The 25,375-nt window shown below is 38.0% G+C and overlaps 1 protein-coding gene across 1 annotated transcript in view; it reads left to right on the top strand.

Annotated features, from left to right (window-relative positions):
* Window positions 1–16,362: 16,362 nt before the first annotated feature.
* The window catches only part of PARP8 (poly(ADP-ribose) polymerase family member 8), a 270,423-nt gene continuing 261,410 nt past the window's right edge, over window positions 16,363–25,375 (top strand). The window contains exon 1 of the mRNA XM_027772068.1: window positions 16,363–16,381. The gene's annotated coding sequence lies outside the window, so the exon portion shown is untranslated. The remainder of the gene's footprint in view (window positions 16,382–25,375) is intronic.

Genomic DNA, 25,375 nt, shown 5'->3' with positions numbered 1-25,375 from the left:
TCTCCCCTAATGGATGATTTATCGTTTTCTGTCTCTTTGTGTCTCTCTGTCTCTCTGGCGAGTGTATGTGCCCTATAACAAAAATCTCTCTAAACAAACAACCATAAAAACTGACACTACAGGGCCAGGAGGTGGCTGGTGATTAAAGCACTGGATTTCCACATGGCTAAATTATATACCCTGTGGCAAAAGCTTAAAAAATAATAATAACAATAACTTTGACACTACTAATTACTTTTCTTCCTTGCCTTAACCATAACTACATTACCTTTAAAATATCTTGGGGCCAAATAATGGTACAGCAGTAAAGAAGACTGACCCATATGGGGAGGTTCTAGATTTGTCTGGAGACTTCCCTGAACGTGCTGGGTGCATGTGTACCCAAGATCTGGGGATGGCCGAAGCAGGGGGTGGATTGTGGTATAAATACCCTATTGGGAATGCCTGTCTCTCTCTGTCTTTCTATGCCTCTCTGTCACTCATAGAAGAAAAAATAAATAACACTTTAAAACAATTCAATTCTGGGAACAGCAGATGGCATAATGGTTACGTTGTTGGATTCCCACATGACTGACTGCAGTTTGAATCCCAGACCCTGTGACTTGAAAGCCAAGGTAGTCCCATGTGTGTACCCACCCAAAATCCCAAGAGGGGAATGGAGGAGAAGAGATTGCGGTGCAGCCATCTCCCCAGGGACTGGTTTCTCGCTTTCTGTCTCTCCAGAGAGCACATGAGCGAAAAACAACAAAAAGTGAATTCTTCTCTGTATTGAAATTCAATCAAAATTAAAGAAGCACAAGCAAATACTATATATATATATATGTGTATATATATATATATGTGTGTGTGTGTGTATATATATATATATACTATATATATGTGTGTGTATATATATATATAGTATATATATATGTGTATATATATAAAAACCTCACTCCTAAATCCCTCTCATCTACCCCTTCACAGACATATTTCTTGCTCACGTTTTTTGTATTCACTGTCTTCATTTCCTCCCCACTCATTCACTTCTCAATCCCCATTCTTTTTTCCTATTTAATGGTTAATGCAACAAATTTTTCATTCTCACTTTACTTAATTTTCCTGTAACTTTTCAAATGATTATTTAATTATTCCATCAGCAAGAGAGAGAGACTAAGATAGCACCCTAGACAGGGTCCTGGTGCCATCATCCACTCCAGCCTTCAGCCAGCGCCAGACTGCGGGCAAGGGTGTGCTCAGAGCACTCAGCCAGGTCTCTAAACTACCCAGGAACCTTTCCATGAGGGGTTGCCTCGCCAATGGTAGCATTTTGCTACTGTGCCCCTGTTGACCCCATTCTTCCTATAACTTTTCTGTCTGCTGACCACTTTTTCCTCCCTTTGGCTTCATTTGTTCTATTCATTCCTGGTCTTCTTTCTATATTCCGGTTACAACTGCTCTGTATCTATTATCTTTGTTAAGTTTATCCTCTTTTACCCGCACATTAAATACTTCATACTTCAGGACCAGGTCTTTCTTTTCTTTCTCTCTTCTTTTAGCAATTTCCTTAATGCCAGTTGCTAGCTTGGTGGGTTGTTGCTAGCTTGGTGGGTTGTTGCTAGCTTGGTGGGTTGACTCCTGAACTTACACCCACAGTTTAGATATCTGTGCTTTAGAGCAACAACGTCTTTTTTTTTTTTCCTTCTAAATGCCCTGAGGTCGTCCTTGCAATCTAAAATAAATACTTAACAGAAAATCTGAAGTTAAGTTTATGTTCTTATCCTCTTTTCAGAATTCACTAACTTGGTAAATGCACCACCATCCAACTAATTTCACAAGCCAGGAACTCAGGAGTCACCGTTCATCCATTCACCTTCTTTCCTTCTGTCCTCTCCCAAATCCTTTCGCTTCCTAAACGCATTTAGAATCCATCTACCTCTGCATTTTCAGTGCCATCCCCCTAATAATGGCTGTTTTTCTGACAACTGACAGCCTCTTTGACTCCTATTTTCTGACAGTTTGACAGTTGACAATTCCTCTATTCGGGCACACACACAAAAAAACCCAAAAGTAATGTGTCAACATATAGTCATGTCCCTTTCCCATTTAAAGTCCTTTCATGTTTTCTCACTGGTCTTAAGATAAAATCCAAAATCCATGATGTGTGCTAAAAGTCTCTGAAAGCTTTTTTCCCAGTGTAGCTCATCATCAGCTTTCATTCGCCCCTTCCCTGTGAGCTCCAGCCTCGTTAGCCTTTCAGTCTCTTGAACAGTATGTTCTGCACCCCAAGCCTTTTGCACTATAATTTATATCATCTGGAACATATCTCCCTTCCAAGGTTCTCCTACTCTTTCTTTAAATCTCAGTTTAAATGATTAATTACTCAGAAAATGCTTACTTGTCCACTTAAGTCTACTCCTGCATTCTTAGAACAATAGTCACTTTTCTTTTATGGTTCTTAATATGGTTACTAATTAAATGCTTAGTTTTAGAGTTATTTTATTAATACTACACAATAATTAACATTTATCTTCTTCCATTACACCACAAGTTCATTGATGAATTTTGTTCACCCTGGTATTTGGAGTGTAGTCCAATGACAGTAGTCACTAGTTGCTAAGTAGTCAGTTTATTGGGTCTTGACCTTAGTGTGAAACTGTCCACTATATTAGGTATAAGAACTTCTCCATTGCAGTAAAATCCATCATGTTTGGTGTATTCACCTGCATGTCTGTACACCATGTACTGTGTATTTAAAGTTACATCTAACAATAAAAATAGGGATTCCATTCCCACTTAAAAGTTTAATTTTAATTCCTCAGTTCTTTATGAAAAGCTACCATACCACCCCCCCAAAAAAAATTCTATGTACTTTACTACATGAAACCCACATTCCCCACTTCCTTTCATTTGCAAAGTAAATAAGCCCATGGAAAATATCTAATTTTGCAAATCAAAGTAGAAGCTTGTACCTTGCAAACATGTAACCAAGCATAGAAGTTCAATTCATTGCATCAATAGTGATTGTTCAAAAGGTTCCCATGAAAAATATCTAATTTAGCAAAGCAAAGTAGAAGCTTGTACCTGGCAAACTTGTAAGTAAGCATAGATGTTCAATTCATTCCATCAATAGTGATTGTTCAGTTGTGGAGACATTTATTATGTGTCACTGTCAAGACTTTCAATGAACCTGAGTTTTGTGGACAATATATTGAAATGAATAGAAAAACTGGCAGCCATTTACTTTTAAACAGTAAGTCATCCTAGATACATCAATGGGTACACTTTAAAAAAACACACGTTAGGTTTGAGAAAGCTCTAGTTTGTGGAAAAAACATTACATTTCTCTCTCTTTATGGGAGTAGCCACAGAATTAGATCTAGTTGGACATGTTACATTTCACCAAATTCTCACCTTTGCTAATTAAATGCTGCTGCAATAATACAACCCAGCTGTACTCTTCACTATGCACAAAAGAACAATCTTTTTATTTTAATTTTTTGAGTGTTTTTTACAATAGGGCATGTGCACTCACCAGAAAGACAGAAAGACAGAGAAACAGAAAATGAAAAATCACCCCCCCCTCCCCCAAAGGGGATGGCCATGCCGCAATCCCTTCTCCTTCATTCTCTTCTCAGGATCTTGGGCATGCACCCTAGATACATCAATGGGTACACTTTAAAAAAACACACGTTAGGTTTGAGAAAGCTCTAGTTTGTGGAAAAAACATTACATTTCTCTCTCTTTATGGGAGTAGCCACAGAATTAGATCTAGTTGGACATGTTACATTTCACCAAATTCTCACCTTTGCTAATTAAATGCTGCTGCAATAATACAACCCAGCTGTACTCTTCACTATGCACAAAAGAACAATCTTTTTATTTTAATTTTTTGAGTGTTTTTTACAATAGGGCATGTGCACTCACCAGAAAGACAGAAAGACAGAGAAACAGAAAATGAAAAATCACCCCCCCCTCCCCCAAAGGGGATGGCCATGCCGCAATCCCTTCTCCTTCATTCTCTTCTCAGGATCTTGGGCATGCACACACATGCTCCTCGTGTAAGTTTAAGCCACCAGGTCTGGGACTCAAACCGAGGTGGACTACATGGGAGTCTAGCAACATAGCCATTACACCAACTGCTGGTCCCAAAAGAACAATCTTGAGCCTCACTGTGCTTGCGTGCCGACTACTCCAGAAACTTCCTCCAATAGCTCAACTCCAAGTTATTCTTTTTTCCATGCCGCTGAATGCCATGTTCATATATATTATTCTGTCTCACTGATGGCTGCTCTGCACAGACAACATGGGGTCCAGGCCTAGCACAGTGTACAGGTACAGATGCAACTAAAATCACTGTCAGTACTTTTCCTGAAGGTACAAAGAGCACTAAACAGGTGAATTACCACTGTGAGTAGTTTCCACACTAAGATGTGTGCAACTATTACTCTTGTCTGTTATGTTGTGCTATTCCATACTAGATAGTGTTGAAATAGATACAATTTTTATACAAAGGAGCACAGATTTTTATGACATTAAAGCAATGGGTTGTAGGCAATTTGACATGCATTTTCTAAATTTTCCTTAGAAGTATTTTGGCATACTTGGAATTTTCTATCCAGGAATAGTTCGTATTGAGAGATAAATTTATTCCAAGTATGCAATGCTATTTTTACTCAATTCTTACTCAATTTTATTATAATATTAAATACTTGGGACAGCAGTTAGCGTAATGGTTATGTCGCTGGACTCCCATGTAGTCCCGGACCCGGTGGCTTAAAACTCACGCCGGGCGCATATGCTTGCGTGCCCAAGATCCCAAGAGGAGAATGGAGGAAAAGGGATTGAGGCATGGCCATCCCCCCTGGGGGTGATTTCTCACTTTCTGTCTCTCTGTCTCTCTCTGTCTGGTGAGCACAAGCGCCCTATGGCAAAAACCTCTCAAAAAAAAAAAAAAAAGATACTTACAGAACTTGGCCAGAAATAGTAATATATTAAGTGATTTCTTAACAAGTATTGGTTTGTGTTAAACTTGAAAGTAAGAATAAACCAATAGATTAATAAAATACATGGTTTGAAGAGTTTGTTCAGCTTTAATCTTATTATCACTTATACAAAGAATAATGCACAGCAGTATAAACTGTATTGTGTGTATTTTACTTGGTAATGTAATGAACTAGGAAAATATTTAACGAATATTAATATTTATAAGGTTAGGAATGAACATTTTTAGTATGCCAAATTTTCACAAACGCTTTTATTACTCTTATTGAGAAAGAATTATGCTAAACTTTTATAAAGATCATCACTTAAGCCAGACATGCTTGATCTATTCTACTAGCTTAGTTTTGCTGACAGTATAATTTCTAATTACTATGCTTATTTTTACTGCACATTTGCAGGAAGGTGGAGAGTCAGCTAAAACTGATAACTAATTTTTTTAAGATTGGAGAGTTGGATTTATGGGTCCCACTAATCTCAAAGTCAGCAATCCATAAAGCTTCAGTTTTTAAGTTCACACTTCTAGTTAAATGTTTATATTTATATCCTACACATTTGCCAGGTTGCTACATGGTTTAATAATTAGAAATTTAACTGCCCTGAATAATGTTATTCAGCATGGAGGCACCATAATTTGACTATACTATTGTCTGACTGTTATGTGGTTTGCTTCAATTTCTTCATTAGTTTGTTTTCTGTATTAAAATACTAAAATTCATAGTTTCTAGCAAATAACTATTTAGAAGAATGATTTGAATTTTCAAGTATCTTTTTCTTTTTATTAATTTATTTGAGAGAGATTTTTACTCTAGGGTGCGTGCACTCACCAGTGAGACAGAGAGAGACAGAGAGCAAGAAACAAGCCCCCGGGGGGATGGCCACACGACAGTCCCTTCTCCTCCTGTATCCTCTCAGGATTTTGAGCACGCATGCAGATGCATCTGGCGTGAGTTTCAAGCTGCTTGGTCTGGTACTCGCCCGCTGTTAACTACATGGGAGTCCAGTGATATAACCATTACGCCATCTGCTGGTCCCATCTTTTCCTTTTCAATGGACTTTATTGATATATAATTTATTTATAACACAGTGCACAGATTTTAATTGCACAATTTATATATTTCGTTAAAAACACACTTTGATGTAGCCACCAATATAGATTCAGAACATTTCAATCACCTTAGAAAGTTCCCTTGAGCTCACAAGATTTATTTGTGCACAAGAACTTCAAGCAGTTCGTGGAAAATGCATACTATTAAAAAAACTACACAAGGGCCGGCCGTGGTGTGGTGGTTAAGGTGGCTGGATTCTACATGGCCAACTGGGCACTTCAAGTTCCCAATCCAGCTGCTTGAAAAACACACTGGGTTTGTGTGCACGCATGCCCAAAATCCCAAGGGCAGAGTAGAAGAGAAAGAATTGCTGTGTGGCCACCCCTTTGGGGCATGATTTCTCACTTTCCTTCTATCTCTGGATCTCTCCAGTGTATAAACACACTCAATAGCAAACTAAAAAAACAAAACTAAATGAAATGAACTACTACATATGAATTTCAAAATTGTTTTGCATCAGAATAAACTCAAGGGACTGGACAATGACAGGACTGACCAACATGAGAAAGTTCTGGGTTCATGTCCAGAGACTTCCCTTAGTAACTTGGGCATGTATGTGTCCATGATCCTGGGATAGCTGAGGTGGATGGGGGTGAATTGAGGCATCAAGAACCTGTTAAGGGTGTTGTATCTTTGTCACTTGCTCATTCACAAAATAAGTGACATAAATGTATTTACTTTATTAATTTATTTAGTTTTCCCTGTAGGGTGTGTGCCGGAGAGATAGAGAAACAGGGAAAGTGAGAAGTCCTCCCCAGAAGGATTGCCATGCCACAGTTCTTCTCTTGGGGTTTTGGGCACGTGCCCAGCATAGCGAGCCATTGGGACTGGGCCTTGAACTGTGCAGTCAGCCCTTAAATTTGCGTCACCTGTTGTCCCATGAAGAAGTAACTTGTAAAAAATAAAATATTTTCATTTTATTATTACATGAACTGTTTGAAGTCATCTAGTACCTGTGAAACAGGATTTTTATAGAATAATGATTTAAACAAAAGTATAAATTTTTGGTTTATTGTGTAACTTATTTTTTAGTGAGAGTGAGGGAGGTTTTTTATGTCCTTTCACAGCCTAAGGAACTCTCACAAAAAAAAAAATAATAAAAACAAACAAACCGTACTAATTTGTTGTATTTCTTAAGGATGTATTCCCAGAAGATTGTGATTGCCAAAAAGAATGATAATGTGATAGTGGTATGACCTCTCAAAAAATAAGTAGATTCCCTTTCCACAGAGTTTGTTAGTATATGAATTTGAAGCAAGACTCATTAAAATTTATTGCATTCATTTTGTTAAAATATATGTGTATTGATCTGAAACTTATTTGCATTATATATTCTACTCTCATCCATTGATTGATTGTTCTACATTTATTTATTGTAAGAGTACTCTTTTTTTGGGGGGGTGTTAATTAGAGAATTTTTTTCCCTTAGAGCACACGTTCTTATCAGAGCAAGAACGAGAGAGAGAGAGAGAGAGGGAGAGAGAGAGAGAGAGAGAGAGAGAGAAAGAAAGAAAGTGAGAAATCTCTCTCCAGGAAGGATGGCCACATTGCAATCACTTCTCCATTCTTTTCCTGGTATCTTGGGCACTCATACACATGCGCTCGGTGTGATTTTGAATCTATCAAGTCCAGCACCTGAACTGTAGTTGGCCATGTGGGAGTCCAATGATGTAACTGCTATGCCATCTGCTGGCCCTAAGAATGGTATTTTTTTAGAGAGAAAGGAAGAGGAGATAGGGAGTGTGAGACAGAGGCTTTTGGACAGGGTCTTGCTATTGCAGTCTTCTGCCACAGCCTCTGGGTTGACTACAATTACTGGCACACCACCTTAGCTGGCCTGTTTGTGTTGGTCTGGGATCCAAACCTGGGCTTCTTGTGTGGCCCTAGTCTTGTACAGTGGCGACCTACAGCTTGTGCCACCATGTCTGAGCCTCCAAGCACAGTCCTAGTAAGAAAATGATCTTTACTTCACTTTTACAAACAAAATGAAATAAAATAAAGTAATGGATATGGGATTTCTTGTTCTTGTCTAAAAATTTTTAAATGGATTGTGGTGATGCTTGTATAGTTCTTCAAATATAATAAAAATCATGAGTCAGCCCATGGTCGAGGTGGCTGAATCCCATTTGGCTGACTCTGTGCAGGTCAAGTCCTGAACCTGTCAGTTTGAAAAACATGTTGGGTGCATGCGCATGCATGTCCAAAATCCCAAGAGGAGAATAGAGAAGAAGGGGTCACTATGTGGTCATGCCCCATGGAGGTTGATTTCTTACTTTCCCTCTCTGTGTGTCTTTCTCTAGCAAGTCACACTCCCTCTAGCAAGATATAGAAAAATATCCATTAAATAGAATGGGCGAGATGGCATAATGTTTACGTTTCTGAACTCCCCCATAGACAACCATGGTTTGATTCCCAAACTCAGTGGCTTAAAGCTCTCATGGAGGCCGGGAGGTGGGGATGTGGTAGATGGCATGGTGATTTAGGATGCTGAACTCCCACATGGTCGACCGTGGTTTGAGTTCCAGACCTGGTGGCTTGCTTTCTCTTTCTCTCTCTCTCTCTCTCTCCCTCTCTGGTCAAATTAAAATAAATAAATAAATGAAGTTAAATAAAATAATTATTTTAAAAAAATACTTATGCTGGGCACGTGTGCATGTGTGCCCAGACACCCAAGAGGAGAAGGGATTGCAGCATGGCCATCCCCCCAGGGGGTAATTTCTTGCTTTCTGCCTCTTTGTCTCTCTGGTGAGGACCCATGCTTTATAGCAAAAACAAACAAACAAACAAAGCAACTCTCAAAAAATTGAATGAGTGAATCATAAGGTATATGAATGTTACCACAACAAAGCTGTTACTCAAAAAGTTAAAGAAAGGAAATATGGATGTCAGTGAAATTTCTATAATGTGTCTGTACCAACCGAAATCCCACCCAGCTAAAAACCAACATCAATATCATGAAGCAACATCAATGTACATTGAAAAGAAAAAGAAAATTATCTGACCTACAAGAACATTATCATACCAAATTTAACAAAGATGGACTAAATTTTCATTTGATGCCATCACTGAGCTAAATATTTTAAGTCTATTTGAAATATTTTAAGTCTATTCTTCATATCAACTCTAGAAACTTACTATTTATTACATCTTGCAGGTGAGAAAATTGAGATTTAGCTTAAAATAAGTATCTGGTAGACCAGGGCTCTGATCCAGGTGTGTAGGGTACGCTTTGTAATCTCCTGCATCCCAGTAGTAAAGCTGAGCAGCCAGGAAGGCAGCATTGCTATTGGTCACAGCCCATCTACACAGGCAGATATGGACACTCAAAGTCAAATGAGGTCTAACAGACTTTTGGAAAGAAAAGTAGAGTGTACTTGTCAAACCAGACTGCTCTGATGAAAGCCTAGATCCAGAAATCCAAAAAGCTAAACTTAGAAATCCTAAATTCTTTGGAGGGTAATTGGTAGCCGAGGGTGTGATACATCCTCCAGCTTCGATCTGGCTGTAAGTTACAGCTGTGTTCATGTTCTCCTGCAATTTAATCCTCATTGATCCTATATCCAAACACAATAATAATGCTTTGGATTCGATGACACAGTCAATGAAGAGAGTTTTGTAATGGTTAAGACAACCTATGTCAAATCTTTTGGGAAATATGAACTGTTTGTTTTACAAGGGATTTTTCAAATTTCATTTTATAGCTAAGAAAATATTCTCCAGGGAAACTGAGGCAATTTTCCAGCGTAAAGCAGCTCTGAAGAATGAGTCAGGGAACTATCTCAGGGGACTGGAGCTGGGTCCAGAAATCCTTCTAATACTTTATATGATTATTGTTTATTAAGTGTTGATCCCCTTTCTTCTGTCCAGTCCCTGGTAGTGTCCAATTCTGACTCAGTGTTCAGGCAGAATGCTACTTTTTGGTTTCTGGTACAGCCTGCTCTTTGATTGTAAGCACTGGGAATAAACTTGGCATTAGTCCAGACTCTGTTCCTGCCAAGTTCAATTTCATCAGGGAATAATAAAGAACAACAATACACATTTTTACTTTAATGTTCAAAGAACACTTCTGGATCATTGAATATTGGACAGCATTTCATCTGTGGGATGCAAATTATTCTAATTACAACAGTTTACCTCATAAAAAAGAACACCTGCTTTTTTAGGGCAACATCCACTAAGCAATAATGAATAGAATAAAATTAAATTTTACTTGCATTTAATAGTAGTTAGGGAAGGACAAAAAAGAAATAAGGAATTGTGTTTTCCATTAGAGAAAGCATTAACGGTTAAGGAAGGAACACTGAAGTTTTAGACTATGTACATTTCTTTTGTTTGCATTCAATAAATGAAATAAAAAAGAGAAATAATAGCATGTAAACCAACTTTTTAAAAAAATTTGCTAGAGGGCATGTGCATTTAAAAGAGAGAGACAGAGAGAGAGGGGAAGTGAGAAAGCACTCTCTTCCGCCATGGAGGATAGTCATAGTGCAGTCCCTTCTCCTCCACTTCTCTTAGCATTTTGGGCACACATGCACGTGTGCCTGGCATGTTTTCCAAGTCATCTGGGCCTCAAGCCATGCAGCCGTTCATAGTCACCTTCACCACTAAACCACTGACTGGACCAACATTTCATTGTTGACAGTCCAAAAATGAACTACCCTTTTAGAAATACAATTAAATAGTCAAGAACCGAGATGAGCATCACATGTAAGTAAATTTTGCGTATAACTAAGGTTCACAGTTTCAAGATGTACTACTGTTTATTTCATTATCCACTCTATAAATACAGATTTAATATAATCTGACTGTGTTTGCTAGGCCCTGTGCTAATCCTGTACTACAGCAGAGAACACAGTCCCTGCCCTTATGAAGTACTGGCAATGTTTGAAGAGATCATTATTACTAAAAGCATCTCATTTTTGCTTCTTTAAGCCAAGAGTATTCAATATATAGTACATTCATATTGTCTTGATGACTTTCGGTGAACATCCACTATCAAAGTAAAGTTTATTTCAGTAAACTATATTTTAAACTTATGCTATACAAGAGGACTTCAGAAAGTTTGTAGAATAAAAAGAACTAAAGCATGAATTTACTTTGGTGCACAAAAAGATCTTTAATCCATGCTTAGTTTTTTCTTACTTGCATTTTCCACTACACTTTTGAATATCTCAGAGATTTATAATGTAGTTTGTAAAGTAGATTTTGTTGTCTACCTTGTGGAAGTCTTCCAAATTCTAGGCACTGAAAGTGTATAAGTTTACTAGAGTAATAATATCTTTTTTAAATTTTTTAGTCTTTAATCTTCCATGAGAACTTAAGCTAGATAACCTAACCTTAAAAATTATATGCTTAATAAGTGAGACTCTGAAATAAGTCCTCATAAAACACCTGGCCACTTATGTGACCTCTGGGAAACTTCTACAGTGATGAGAAGAAAGTTTTGGGTTTACATATTTGCTAAAAGTTTCCATTTTTGCCCCCTAGAAATGAAATAGTTAACTTCATTTTATAATATCAACAATAGAGAAAATTGATAACTGGTGGTGTATTAGTGTGCTTGTATTGCCGTAACAAAATACCAAATATTGGAGAGCTTAAACAATAGAAATTTATTTTCTCATGGTTCTAGAGACTGGAAGTACCAGGTCAAGGTAGGGACGTTCAGTTTCTGGTCATGGTCTTCTTCCTGATTAGAGAGGTCTATCTTCTCTGTGACCTCACAAGCTCTCTGGTGTCTCTTCCTATCAGACCAGGGACCCTCCCTGGTTATGACCCCATTTAACTTTTTTTTTTTGGAGGGGTTTTTGCTGTAGGGTGCGTGTGCTTGCCAGAAAGACAGAGAGAGACAGAGAGATAGAAAGCAAGAAATCACCCCCCAGGGGGTATGGTCATGCCACAATCCCTTCTCTTCCTTTGTCCTCTCAGGATCTTGGGCACACATGCACACGCACCCAGCGTGAGTTCAAGCCACCGGATCCGGGACTCAGACCACAGTCGACTACATGGGAGTTCAGCGACATAGCCATTACACTAACTGCTGGTCCTATAACCCCATTTAACTTTAATTACTTCCTAAGAGCCCCTCCTCCAAATATAAACACATTGTGAGTTAGATATTCAATATATACATCGTGGGGAAACACAAACATTCATTTCATAATAGGTGAGAAAACTAAGTTATTATAACACTAATTTGTAGTATTAATAGTATTAAATAGTGCTATGTGTGGAAATTCTTTGGCGGTACTGATTTTAGCGATATTTGTTTGTGTGATTATTTGTAGTCAAACTCAGACAAGGCATTGATTTATTCTTGGAATAGCTTTCAAACAGGTATCAAATGATTTTGTCTATTAGTAATTTTTAGAATCAGAGATTATGATTTTGATTTTATTTTTAAAATATACGATAGACATCAGCAAATTCAGAAAGAAACTTTATTCTCATATTATCAAACATGTATGTCTCTCAAGGTCAGATTAAAAGCTGTGCTCAGGATTTTTGTTGTAAGATTACTATCTCTGCTTAATGAGGTGGATGAAAGAGGAAAATTCACCTATTGAATGTGTTTTTTAGTACAGTCACCAAATAAGAAAGAGGTTTGGTTGCTAAGAAGCTTTTTCTTTGGGTTTTCTTTAAAATAATATAATGGTAGTTTTCAATGACTATCTTTAAACTAATCAAGTTTAGTTGCCCTTTGTCCTAAAATCCCTCAGATTTCATCTAATGGATCTTTGAGGTTGTACAGTCCAAGAGTTGGTAAATCAAGTTAGTATTTTTGTTGTTTTTAGTGGGACGATACAATAAACAGGAAAAAATGTTTTAAAACTCTTCATGGCAGTTTCACCACTGTTTATCTTAGGACTTTCTCTCCCTACCAGTCTTGCTGGAAGACCCCTTTCCTTTCTTTTCCTCTTCTAGACTAGCACCTTCATGGAATGGTATTCTGGGAAGAGAAGAGTGTTTTGTGTCAGTTATCCTGGGCTCTGCTCCACTGAGAGCCTCTGCTTCTTACTCTCAAAATTCCAAACTGAAAGTAAAATATATTTGCAAGTTAACTGTTCTCTCTCCTTACCTGCCTGCTATACTCCCAGTTCTTCTAAGGCAATGATTCTGGTCGTGGCAAGATTGGTCAGAAGCTTCAGACCACTAAGGCATGCACACAGTTCAGTATTTCCAGATCCTTTCTTACTCCAAGGAATAGCATGAGTCAGGCTGAGTCCAGGCCTGACTGAGTCCCAAGTACATATTACTTCTATTATGCCCTGCTGCCAAGTATTACAAGCTATCTAGGAAAAAGCAATTAAATTGATAACGACTTCTGCTTTTCCTTTCCTAAGATAGGGAAGAAAGAAAGAAAACTCATTATTTTATCAGGCAAGAACTGTAGCCTGAAATCTTAAGAAACATGATGGAGTAATTGTAGCAATAGCTTCTTCTGGAGCTACAAAGCCCTCAGCACAAGTCTAGTTTCTGTTACACAGCCTCGACTCCTCCCTAGTTTATATTTTTGGACCAACTCATATTTTAAAAGCCTGAATATCACCCTTTCTTGTAGACCTTTCTCTCTCCCTTCTGTCTTTTTCAAAGGTTCTCTTATGCTTCTACCCTGTCGTGTCTGGGTCAAACCTCTTTCCTTCTGTCAAAGCATAATTTGTGAAGTTTGCCTCTTTTTAAATTTTTTTTTTTTTAGCTTCCCTCAACAGAACAGCTGAGCCCACCCAATTAAAAACCCTTTTGTATTAATAGTTTCATTACAACCCTGAATCCCCTTCCAAAATTGTCATTGCAACTCTGAATCCCCTTCCAAAATTGTCATTTCTTCAGTATTTATGCCTTCTTAATTGTGTTCTTTTAAATTTTTAAATGCTTTCAGTGTTGTGTTACCTTCTGATCTTTTCTTTGGAGCTTCTCTAAAATGTATCTGTTTTGATTTCCCAGGAAGAGTGATTCTCAGTCCTAGCTACAGATTATAATCACTTGAGGGATTTTAAAAATATTGTTGCCTGGCCCAGTTAAATCAGAATCTCTGGAATGGGACTCCCATGTGACTATATTTTGAAATGTCAGAAATGGGAACTGCTATTTTAGATCATATACTGCTTCAAGATAGACAATTTCCCCTTTCTTCTCCCTGGGGGAAAAGATATACAAAACAAAAACAAACAAATTTTTTAAATGTAGGGCATTGGTTTAGCCAAAGGGAGCCTTAGCAAAGGTTTGCAAGCCTGGAAGCTGGAGGACTCCCAACAGACAAATCTGGAACTCACAGGATTGGAGGACATAATTCAAACAAGGATATTTACTCAGCTACTGGTTACTGTATGGCTAGTCCCTCCTTCCAGCTAAATCTTTTAAGCCTGTAGGAAGTAATTCTTGCTGAAGATCAATTCTGCTGTTGTTTGCAGATCAGTTACTTGTGTTTGTCTGACCTGCACAGAAGGCTGTGAGGAGCAGAGGCAGGCGTGCTTTGAGTGTACCTGCTTCTCTCTGTCACCCATATGACCCCTGGATCATCCAGGTCTCCACATTTAATACAGAATAAAGATGTTCTTTTCAGATTCTTTTTAAAAAACGTCCCAGCATTTCTAGTTAAACCCCTGCCATAGGAGACCACACACACGAAAGGGACATTCTGGGATAACCTGTGGTTCAGAGCTTGAGACTAGAAACTGGGAGACCTACTCATCAGACTGTTGCTCTTTCTTAGTGACTCATCACTAACTCACTGGTCTCAGTTCTGCCGATGGTCAAAAGAATCGAGGACCAACTGCCATACATACTTTAAAGGATTTTGTGAAATGAGACGACATAGCAGCTAAGTACCTCAAACACTCTACGCTGCTGTTTAAACAAAAATTATTTTTAGCACCGTTATTATTTATGAATGATGAATTTGGTCTATGTTCTGTTTGTTGCCAACTTGTGTGACAGAATGGGGTATGGAAAGTGAAAATAAGAAAAAAAAATCTCGTTATAGCAGTTAATGAAATGAAGCCAAAGAAAACAAAGGAAAAAAAGATTAAAAGAAAAACTTACTGGGTATTTGTGACGGACAATGAGAATTTGAGAGAAGGAGAAAGTCTTTTTTTAAATTATGATTCTTTTATTTACAATGTCTTGTTATTCTTCGTACTTGCTCTCCTGTAGCAACCCAAGCATTGTTTAGAGCAGAGTAGCTGACTTTTAATTTAAGCTGAATTCTCTAAACTCCAGAAGATAACTTTTGTCACCTCCTAAGCCTAAATAAGAAATCAGTCTTTTTCCTTATTACATCCTCCAGGGAAATCAGCTACTCAGTACAGCCTCTGAGATGTGCTGCTGAAAAGGTTGTTTAGCTGCTCTGGAGAAAAAAAAAAACCCTCAAACTTCCACGGTATCTCTGTAACTGCTCATTTCATTTATTTATAAATAGAAAGTCTTTTTTCCAAAATAGTTTTTCAAAGAAATATTTTCCAAAGCGATCCTTAATAGTAAAATTTCATATCAGAAATTACTTACTGGTAAAGAAGTTAACTTCATATTAAACCAGAATGTCTGTCAAAATGCTTTGTGCATTTATAGGGAAACCCCTGCACATTTTAAAAATGATAATATGCAAAAGGAAAATGTGTTTTAAGCTATCAGGAAGAATTGTGTTCTATTTCATTCCTGCCATGATTACTCTTCTATCCTGGTCACCCTAAATGTTTATGAAATTAGTTAATGTCTTATTGTTTTATTTTTATGATTATCTCTGGATGAGTGGTTATATAAAATCAATAAAAGCTTTTCTTCCTTAAAGACAAAATTGCACATTGTTATGAATGCAGTTAGCACTCAATAAATAATTATGAATCATCCACTCCTTTAAATGACATGAAATTTTCATTTTCATGGATTGAATGAATGCAATGTAATATCATTAATCTTGTATGACTAAACTCATACCTAGTTCTTGGCAGTCGCCTTTTCAAATAGGTAGTTTGTGTTTAATTTGTGAATATTTTTTAAATTTCAGATTTGCCTTTTATGTCAGAAAAGTTAAGCTAAGTTGTTTTAATGTTTGTCTTTTTTAGTATAAACATTTGCTCCTTATGTCAATTAAATAATACTTCTTTATGGTATAATTATTTTATGTGTTTTAAAAATTCTTTCCTTTCATACGTCTTAACATACTTCTCGTTAATTCACTGCTTTGATTACATTTCTTTCTTTTTTCTTTTTTAATTTTCTAGAGCAGAGGTCCCCCAACCCCAGGGTCATGGACCACTTGGTAGCCTGTTAGAAGGCCAGCTGCCCAGCAGGAGGTGAGTGGCAAGTGAGCAAGTGAAGCTTCAACTGTATTTGCAGCTGCTCCCCATCACTGGCATTACTGCCCTAGCTCAGATCAGCAGTGGCATTAGATTCTCCTAGGAGCCCCCAGATGAGACTATCTAATTGCAGGAAATCAAGTTAGGGCTCTCATTAATTCTGCATTATGGTAAGTTGTATAGTTATTTCATTATATATTATAACATGATAATAATGGAAATAAAGTGCATGATAAATGTAATGTGCTCAAATCATCCTGAAACGATCCTTCCTCCTCCTGCCTCCTGCTCCATCCGTGGAAACTTCGTTTTCCATTAAACTAGTTCCTGGTGCCAGAAAGGTTGGGGACCACTGTCCTCAGGGGTGTATACACTCACTGGAGAAAGGAGAGAGAGGGGAAGCATGAAAGCACCCCTGTGGGAGATGATTATGCTACAATACTTTCTCCTCCATTTTGATGTTTTGGATTTGAGGCACACACACACACACACACACACACACACACACACACACGTGCCCAGTGTGTTTTCGAAGCCCCAGGGTCTGGGACTTGAAGTGCGCATTTGGTCATGAGGGATCCAGCTGCCTTAAGCGTCATGTCACTAGCTGGCCTGATTTTAATTACATTTCTTTTGATCATAAAGAAAAATATTTTGTTGATAGGTAAATGAAACCGGAATGTATCAGTTTTACTTTTGTTTGGACTCAGTATGTTATCTGTATACATAAAATCACAAAATAGCCAACAACATTGTTATTTCATTTTCCTCAAAAGTTTACTTCTTTCCTATGAGAAAGAGACAAGCACCATCAATAGGTCTTAGACAGTGACCCACCACCCATCCCTGCCAGGAGTCTCAGCCAGGGATCATGAACACATTCACATAGCACGTATAGGTTGACTGGGGAACAGAACCCATGACCTGGGTTGGATCTGGCTTCACTTGTCAGTGTTACCGCCATGCCACTGTGCTGATCCATACATTGTTATTTCTTTAACATCGCTCTCAAATTGTATTTATCCAAACTTAAAAATAACAGCTTCCCTAAGTTTTCATTGTACCAGTGCTTAGAAAATGTTTTGTTTGTTTACTTTACCATTTTAATTAATCATTCTTAGAACCTTTCTTCTTATTTGCCCTTCTCTTGCCTCTCCCTCAATGTAAAAATGTCTGTTTCAGAAACAGAAGCGTGGATTTTCCTGTATGATATTAATTGAAATTCTAAATGTTAGTAAAGTCACAAGGTGACTACATCTTTCATCACTGATTTAACTCAACAGTCATGATTTTTTTTCTCACTGCCAAACCAACAGAACCTCCATTAATATTAAATAACAAAATGTTATAAAGACACTCAAATTGTCATTGTTTTCCCTTCGCTGTCTTTTTAATTCTATTTTCTGTAGCGTAGATGGCATTTCAGGATCATTTGTCTGCCAAATCTTCGACATAGCTATCCTTTCAAAATGCTGATATCCCAGAGAATCTGCATGTCCCAGAGGGTAATACTATTTTGTTCCCCTTTATGTTTAATAAGATTTTCTGTCTATATAATCAGTCCACTCTTCCACATCTAACCTTCTACACATTGTCTTTAGTTTAGGGACATTTAGAGATTATTTTTGCTTATTCTCTACACCCTTCTCTTTGGCAAATGCTTTTTCTTTTACCCAGGAATTTTACATGACATTATCTAATAATTATGAAAACACCTTCATGTGCCAATTCTCCATTGTATTAGTTCCAAATTCAGCAGCCCCTTAAAGATGTTCATCTATAATCTCACCATTTCTTTTTACAAAGTGGGATCATCCTTCATATTTGTTTGTGTGTATTTATTTTCATCATTCTTTCCCCATGGGGGAGAGAGCGTGAGAATGCAGCTTAGAGGAGGGATGAGGGCAGAATGGAGGGTTGGGAAGTGGGGGAGGGACTGAAGGATGGGAGGAAGGAGAGCAAGACAACTCTGGAGAATTGATGCTTTTTCTGACTATTAATAGACATGCTCCCTTTCCAAAAGTTCTTAAGACTAAGGGAAGAAAAGATACTATTGGAAACATTATGAAGTTACAGGCTGAAACTTCAGTCTGGTCCAACAAAGAGCTGTGTAGAGAAAGTAATTATTAAAAAAAAATATGGTGTATTCTTCATTTTTCAACCTTTTCTAAGGTCCCTTCTCTCCTATGGCCCAGCAGTGATTCAGGCTAATATCCTGCCACACTTGTGATGAACTGCTAGAACTTGTCTCTATGTTCTTATTTTCCCTCTCCTTTGTATTGAAATTGAAAAATCAAATTTTAAAACAATCTTACATTGGATCTTCCTCATGTAAAATTGATGTCTTTATAGCATAATTTCAAATAATGACCACACAAATTTGCCCTGTTTTTTATTGGATTGCCCAAATAAAGTTGGTAAGCAATTGATATAGTTATGTTCAGAAGGTATAACAAAACAGAATTAACCTCAATGTGACTTTATTCATATAAAAAATAAATACCTATCTAAAATTGAAGAACTGGGGGGAAAAAAGGCAGCCATGATCTCAATCAGTCTGAGAGGACAGACACAAATAAAGGCAGTTGCAAAGTTTAAAGGAAGCCTTATTTCTTCCAAGGTCCTGTAGCAGCAATCGTGACCCCCTCAACATGCAGTGACTGCTTCATTACCTATGGTGCCCCTAGCCCTTCCTTGCTAGATCCATCAATTACTGGATATGTCCAGTTGCTAAACCTCCCTCACTACATGATACACCCACTCTCTAGTTAATTCCTCTTCTGATCTTACTGCAGAAACAGCATCCAACCTAGAACTGGTTTCCCTTCCCTGAGAGCTTCCTCAGAATTCTTCATTAGGAAACCAAACCTTACCAAAGATGGTATCAGAACCAGCACATGGCGTAATGTCGCTGGACTCCCATATGGCTGCTGGCCATTTGGGTCTCAGACACAGAGGCTTGAAACACACCAGTTGTGTGTATATGTGTGCGCAAAAATCCTGAGAAGAGAATGGAGAAGAAGGGATTGTAGCAGGCCAACCTCCTAAGGGAGTGATTTCTTTCTTTCTGTTTCTCTGTCTCTGTCTCTTTCTCTCTCTCCAGTGAGTATATGTACCCTATAGAAAAAATCTCTCATAAAAAACAAGATGGCACCCTTTTCCCTTTTCTAGAGCACATTATTTTCCTCTGGTGTGTACTCCCTGCATTGTGAACCAAAATATCTGATTTGGTCAAAATACAGGCTTGAACCAGTTAGTCTTTGGGTACTTCAGTTTTAACAGGTATCAGATAGAAGCTGGAAATTTGAATTATTTTATGAAATACTTCGGGTTTTAAAGTAAGATTTCCCAAATATCAGAAGTTTTTATCCATAACATACAAATTAGATGAACAAATGTGTCTTAAAATCATCAGATTCTGGGCCAATGGGTGTCATGATGGTAAGGCGCTGGATCCCACATGGCTGACTGCATGGTTTGAATCCTGGGCATGGTGGACTGAAAAATACGCTGGGCATGTGTGCGTGCCCCAAATCCTGAGGGGTAGCATGACCATCCCCTCAGAGTATGATTTCTCACTTTCCCTCTTTCTGTCTCTCTCCAGTGAGCGCATGTACCCTATGGCAAAAATCGAAAAATAAAACAGACAAAGAAAAAACTCAGAATCTGGCTCAGCCACTGGTCAATAGCATGCTGGACTGAGATGATGGAAGCCCTATGCCTTCCATGGTTTGAGTTCCTGGCCCAGGTGGCCTGAAAACACACTGATGTGTACATGTATGCGCAGGATCCTGATGGGTTGGAGTACTGGAGAAAGGAGATCAGGGTATAATCGAGCCCTGTAGAAGGTACTTTTCCTTCTCTTTCAACCATTTTCCTCATGCACATGCACATGCTCTGTCATGCATTTAAAAAAAAAAATCAAAATCTTGGGACAGCGAGAGATGTGGCGGTAAAGGTCCTGGATACCTAAATGGCCAATCACAGTTTGAGTCCCCAACCTGGTGGCTTGCTTTCTCATTCTCTCTCTCTCTCTCTCTCTCTCTCTCTCTCTCCCTCTCTGTCTCTCTGGTGAGTGTATGTGTCTTATAGCAAGTAATTAATTAATTAATAAAATAAGTAACTCTTTAAAAAAAAGTAAAAATCTTTTGAAAGACAACGAAGTATTTTGAGGTTTGTGATTTCACCCAGAGCTGAGAATTTCTAATAATAAAAATGTCTGTCTTGGGACTAGCAGAAGGCATAATAGTTATGTCACTGGACTCCCATGTATTCAATGTGGCTCGAGTCCCAGACCTGGCAACTTAAAACATGCCAGGCACATGTGCATGCATGCCCAAAATCCTGAAAGGAAAATGGAAGAGAAGAGATTGCAGTATGGCCACCCCCTAGGGGGTAATTTCTTGCTTTCTGTCTCTCTGTCTCTTTTTGTGTCTTTGGCAAGCACACATGCCCTGTAGCAAAAATCTTTCCTTAACAAAGTCTGTCTTAAAAATTACTGAATAGATGTTGTGTTCTTACCACAAAAACGATACACATATGAGGCAGTACACATGTAAGTTTTATTTAGACATTCCATGAAGCGTATGTATTTTAAAACCATATTATGCACAATAAATATTTATAATTTTTGTCAATAAAAATAAATTAATTAAAATGTTTTCTTAGTAATGAAGACAGCTTTTCTGAAACAGCTGATCATTTGAATAAAAAAGAATAAATCTCTATTAGTTTAATTTTTTGTCCAGGGTTTGTCTTCTCTATCAAGCCCTGGATCTCCTTGGTGAGTACCTAGTGGGAACATGTACTTGCTTTCACTTTTTAAATAGATCCCATGTTGTCTGACAACCGGTATTGTTTGATTCAGATGGTACTCGAGGGATGGCCTCTTTCTGTCATCTCTCTTCTGTTCCATCACTTCCTTATGTGTATTTTTACTTCACTTTTGTATATTTCTGCTTCAAAATGTTTTCTACCTGAGAGAAAAATCCTTCCCCATCATCTTTCTTCTTTTTTCTGTATGATCTAAATTAGCCTATTTATTCTACTAAGTACATTTTGTTAAAAGTGTGTTGTATTGGTTTAATTTTTTAAAAAACACTACATTAAAAATGTTCCCCACCGTAACATTACTGAACATGACACTAAAAAACTAAACTAATTCTGAAAGAAAATCAATGTACAGTCTCAGGATTTATATGTTTCTTTTAGATTATTTTATTTCTTAGTAAATTTCATTTTTTAAATAAAAATACTAGTCATAGTGTAAAAATTTTGGAAGTACAAATAAAATATACATCATATTCCTAATAGGCCTTAGTGTCAATTATTTCCTTTTTTAAAATCTTTTTTTTCACATTTTTTGAAATTTACTTTTGGCCACCTTATTCAACTATTTCTTTAGTTTTCTGAGTGTATACATATGTTCTCGAGTTTTCTAACTGAATTATCTTATTATCTAAAATATTAAACTATATTCTAGTTTCCTAAAAAAGTCTACTTTTAGTTCTATTCTGTTATAGCAGCCAAAATAATGGCCTTCCAAAGATGTCCACTCTTAATACCTGGAAATTGTAAATATGTTAGGTTAACTGGCAAAAGAAAATTAAGGTTGCTACTCAACTGACCTTGAAATAAGGGACTTATCCTGATGGCCCAAAACTAATCACATGAGTGTCTAGAATCAAAGAACTCAGCTTCAGTGTGGTTAAAGATCTGGGAGATGAGACATTACCAGGACTCAGCTAGCCACTGATGGCTTCGAAGACAGAGGAAGGGAACCATGAGCCAAGAAATGTAGGGCCTCTAAAAGCTAGAAAAGTTTCTCCTTTAAGACCTCCAGAAAGGGGGACCTGAAGCTGGTGTAATGATTATGTGGCTGGACTCCCATATTGTCAACAGTGGTTCAAATTCTGGACCCAGTGGCTTACACTCATGCCAGGCGTGTGTGCATGCATGCCCAAGATTCTGAGAGGAGAATGGAAGAGAAGGGATTGTGGTATGGCCAACCCGCCTGGGGGGGGGGGGATTTCTTGCTTTCTGGCTTTCTGGCAAGTGCATGTGCCCTATAGAAAAACCTCCCCTCCAACCCCCTCCCAAAAAAAAGGTATGGAATGTAGACATACCAATACTTTGATTTTAATCCACTAAGATTCCCTGTCCCATTTCTCATCTACAGAACTACCACTAAGTTAGTGGTATTATAATTTCTTGCAACATCAATAGAAAGATAATACACATCTCATATTTACTTGACCATTGCTGAGTAATGCAAAATTTAGATAGAAAAAGAGATATTTCGATTTTTTAAGAGATATTTAGATTTTAAAAAAGAACAAAGAAAATGAAGCTGCCCTGTCTTCAAAACAAATGATACAGGAATTCACCTCCATTTCACTAAATTGAATTAAATTAGATTTCTAGTCTAGTTTTACTGATCTGGTTCCTGATGATATATTTTAATGCCTCATATTTCAATTTTCTGATTTGCTTTATTTATTCTACTTATTAATTTCTTAAAGTGCCATTTTAAAAAAATATACAAGATTTCTATTTTTTAGTCTGTTGATTTATTTATAATGCCAGAGGATGCCTGCACTTTCCAAAAAGAGACAGAAAGAAAGAAAGAGAGAGAGAAGGCATCTTCCTCAGTGGGGCCTGGTCATATCTCAAACTCTTCTCTATTTCTCCATCACCTTGGGATTTTGGTCATGCACACACACAAGCCCAGAGTGTTTTTCAAGTCACTACTCTGGTTGACCATTGAGATCCAGATGCTTTTACCACTGCATTATGGGGTTGGCCCTTCATCCATGTGTAAAGTAACTTTTGTTGGCATCTTCTTCTTTTTAAGAGTGATTTTTTCTGAGAACCAGCAGTTAGCGTAATGGCTATGTCGCTGGACTCCCACGTAGTCGACTGCGGTTCGTGTCCCGGACCCGGTGGCTTAAAACTCATGCCGGGCGCGTGTGCGTGCGTGCCCAAGATCCCGAGAGGAGAATGGAGAAGGGATTGCGGTGTGACCATCCCCCCTGGGGGGTGATTTCTCGCTTTCTGTCTCTCTGTCTGTCTGTCTGGCAAGCGCACGTGCCCTACAGTGAAAATCTCTCCAAAAAAAGAAAAAAAAAAAAAGAGTGATTTTTTTCTGTAGTGTGCATGCACTCGCCAGAAAGATAGAAATTAAGAAATCATCCCCCCAGGGGTAGGGCCACACTGCAGTCCCTTCTCTTCTTTCTTCTCAGGATTTTGGGCACGCACACACAAGCACCTAGTGTGTGTTTTACCTCACTGGGTCTGGGACTCGAACCACCGTCGACTATCTGGGAATTCAGTGATGTAACTATTATGCCACCTGTTGGTCCCACATCTGTTCTAATGCATTCTTACTTGAAATATATAATACCTTTAAAATATTGACTCTTTCTGCTCCTGTTGCTAGCATGTCTCCCACAAGGGCTATGGTGAGACTGTTTTATTTTCATATTTTAATGCTTCTCACATTTAAATTATATTGATAAAGACAGACTCTATAAGCAGTATACATGGCTAGTGATCTTGCCCATTTTCCTTATGTTTTCTAGAGATACACTTGTTATGGGTAAAATGAACACAGGTCAGTGTCTTTCCTGCAGCTTTCTCCTTTCAGTAACAGACTGCTATTGGATTGTAAATCACAGTGATCTGCCTCTCCCAAACTAATAGAGAGCAAATAAGCCAAGATTGTCTCTCCTGGGAATCTGAAACTGGAATAAAATGTTATGGTGTTCTTGAATTTGAGTCACTGACTCTCAAAAGAGTCTGAGATTCTAAGGTGAGCAAAGCTGCTGTTACTTCTATTTTTTCCCGAGACCTCATTATCTTGCTTTTTCTTCTATTATGTGAGCTAAGCGGTATCTCCCCTTAAATATCTTTATTTATTTAATTTTAACCAGAGCCAGTTTCTTTTTTTTTTGAAGAGGCTTTTGTGCGTGCACTTGCCTGACAGACAGAGGGAGACAGAGAGAAAGAAAGCAAGAAATCACCCCCGAGGGGGGATGGCCATGCTGCAATCCCTTCTCCTCCATTCTCCTCTCGGTATCTTGGGCACGCATGCACACGCGCCCAGTGTGAGTTTAAACCACCAGGTCCGGGACTCGAACCGTGGTTGACTACGTGGGAGTCCAGCAACATAGCCATTATGCTAACTGCTGGTCCCCAGAGCCAGTTTCTAATGCTATCCACAGTAGTTCTCAAACTGGTATATAGGGGATAGTGGTCAAGATGAGGTATGATATCATTACCTGTTTCTGGCAATCATATGCAGAACTGGTTTTTGTATGTTCTTTTAGTTAAAAATCTTTAGGTTCTAGTGTGAGAATGGAGATAACAAGAAAAAAGACAATATCTTAAATGAGTATGAAAAATGCAGTAGAATAAGAATGTCCTCAGTGATTTCAGTGTTGTCAAATGTTCCTTCCAATTAACTCCTGTTTTCTGTCACAGGAAGAGGTTGCACAAAAGAGGTTGAAACAAGGTTATTGGGTTTAGTGTATTTGTGCCTCCTTTTTACAGTAAGGATATCAGCAAACCTCTTTCCTGAGTTAGTCCTGTGTAACTAATTAAAATGCTCTCGAAACCACAGGTCTGTCTTGTCATCTCACCCCAGCCCTCAACTCCCAGATGGTGACGTATAAATCAAGACGATTTCCTCCTGAAGGGGCTTACTGGTCTACATGGCAAGCAAGGGCAAGATGCCCAAAGGCAAGAAAATGAGTAAAAATGAGGAAAGCCCTTGGGAGGAAATCCAGACTGATAAATCGGCATCAGACCAGAGACATTAGAACATTAGACATCAGACATAAACATAGACTTTAGAAAATAAATGTCATAGTGGCTCTGTTAGCCTGAGTTCTTTCAGATGGGAGAACCTGCCTCTAAGCCATTAGAGTTCCCCTTATCTTGTCCGTCCCTGTCAAAAAAAAAAAAAAAAAAAAAAAAAACAAAAAAAAACTT

The sequence above is a fragment of the Tupaia chinensis genome, unplaced genomic scaffold (assembly GCF_000334495.1).
Source record: "Tupaia chinensis unplaced genomic scaffold, TupChi_1.0 Scaffold000251_1, whole genome shotgun sequence".
NCBI classification, from domain to species: domain Eukaryota; kingdom Metazoa; phylum Chordata; class Mammalia; order Scandentia; family Tupaiidae; genus Tupaia; species Tupaia belangeri.
The sequence above is the reverse complement of the archived record's forward strand: the minus strand, read 5'-3'. Positions and strand labels throughout refer to the sequence as shown.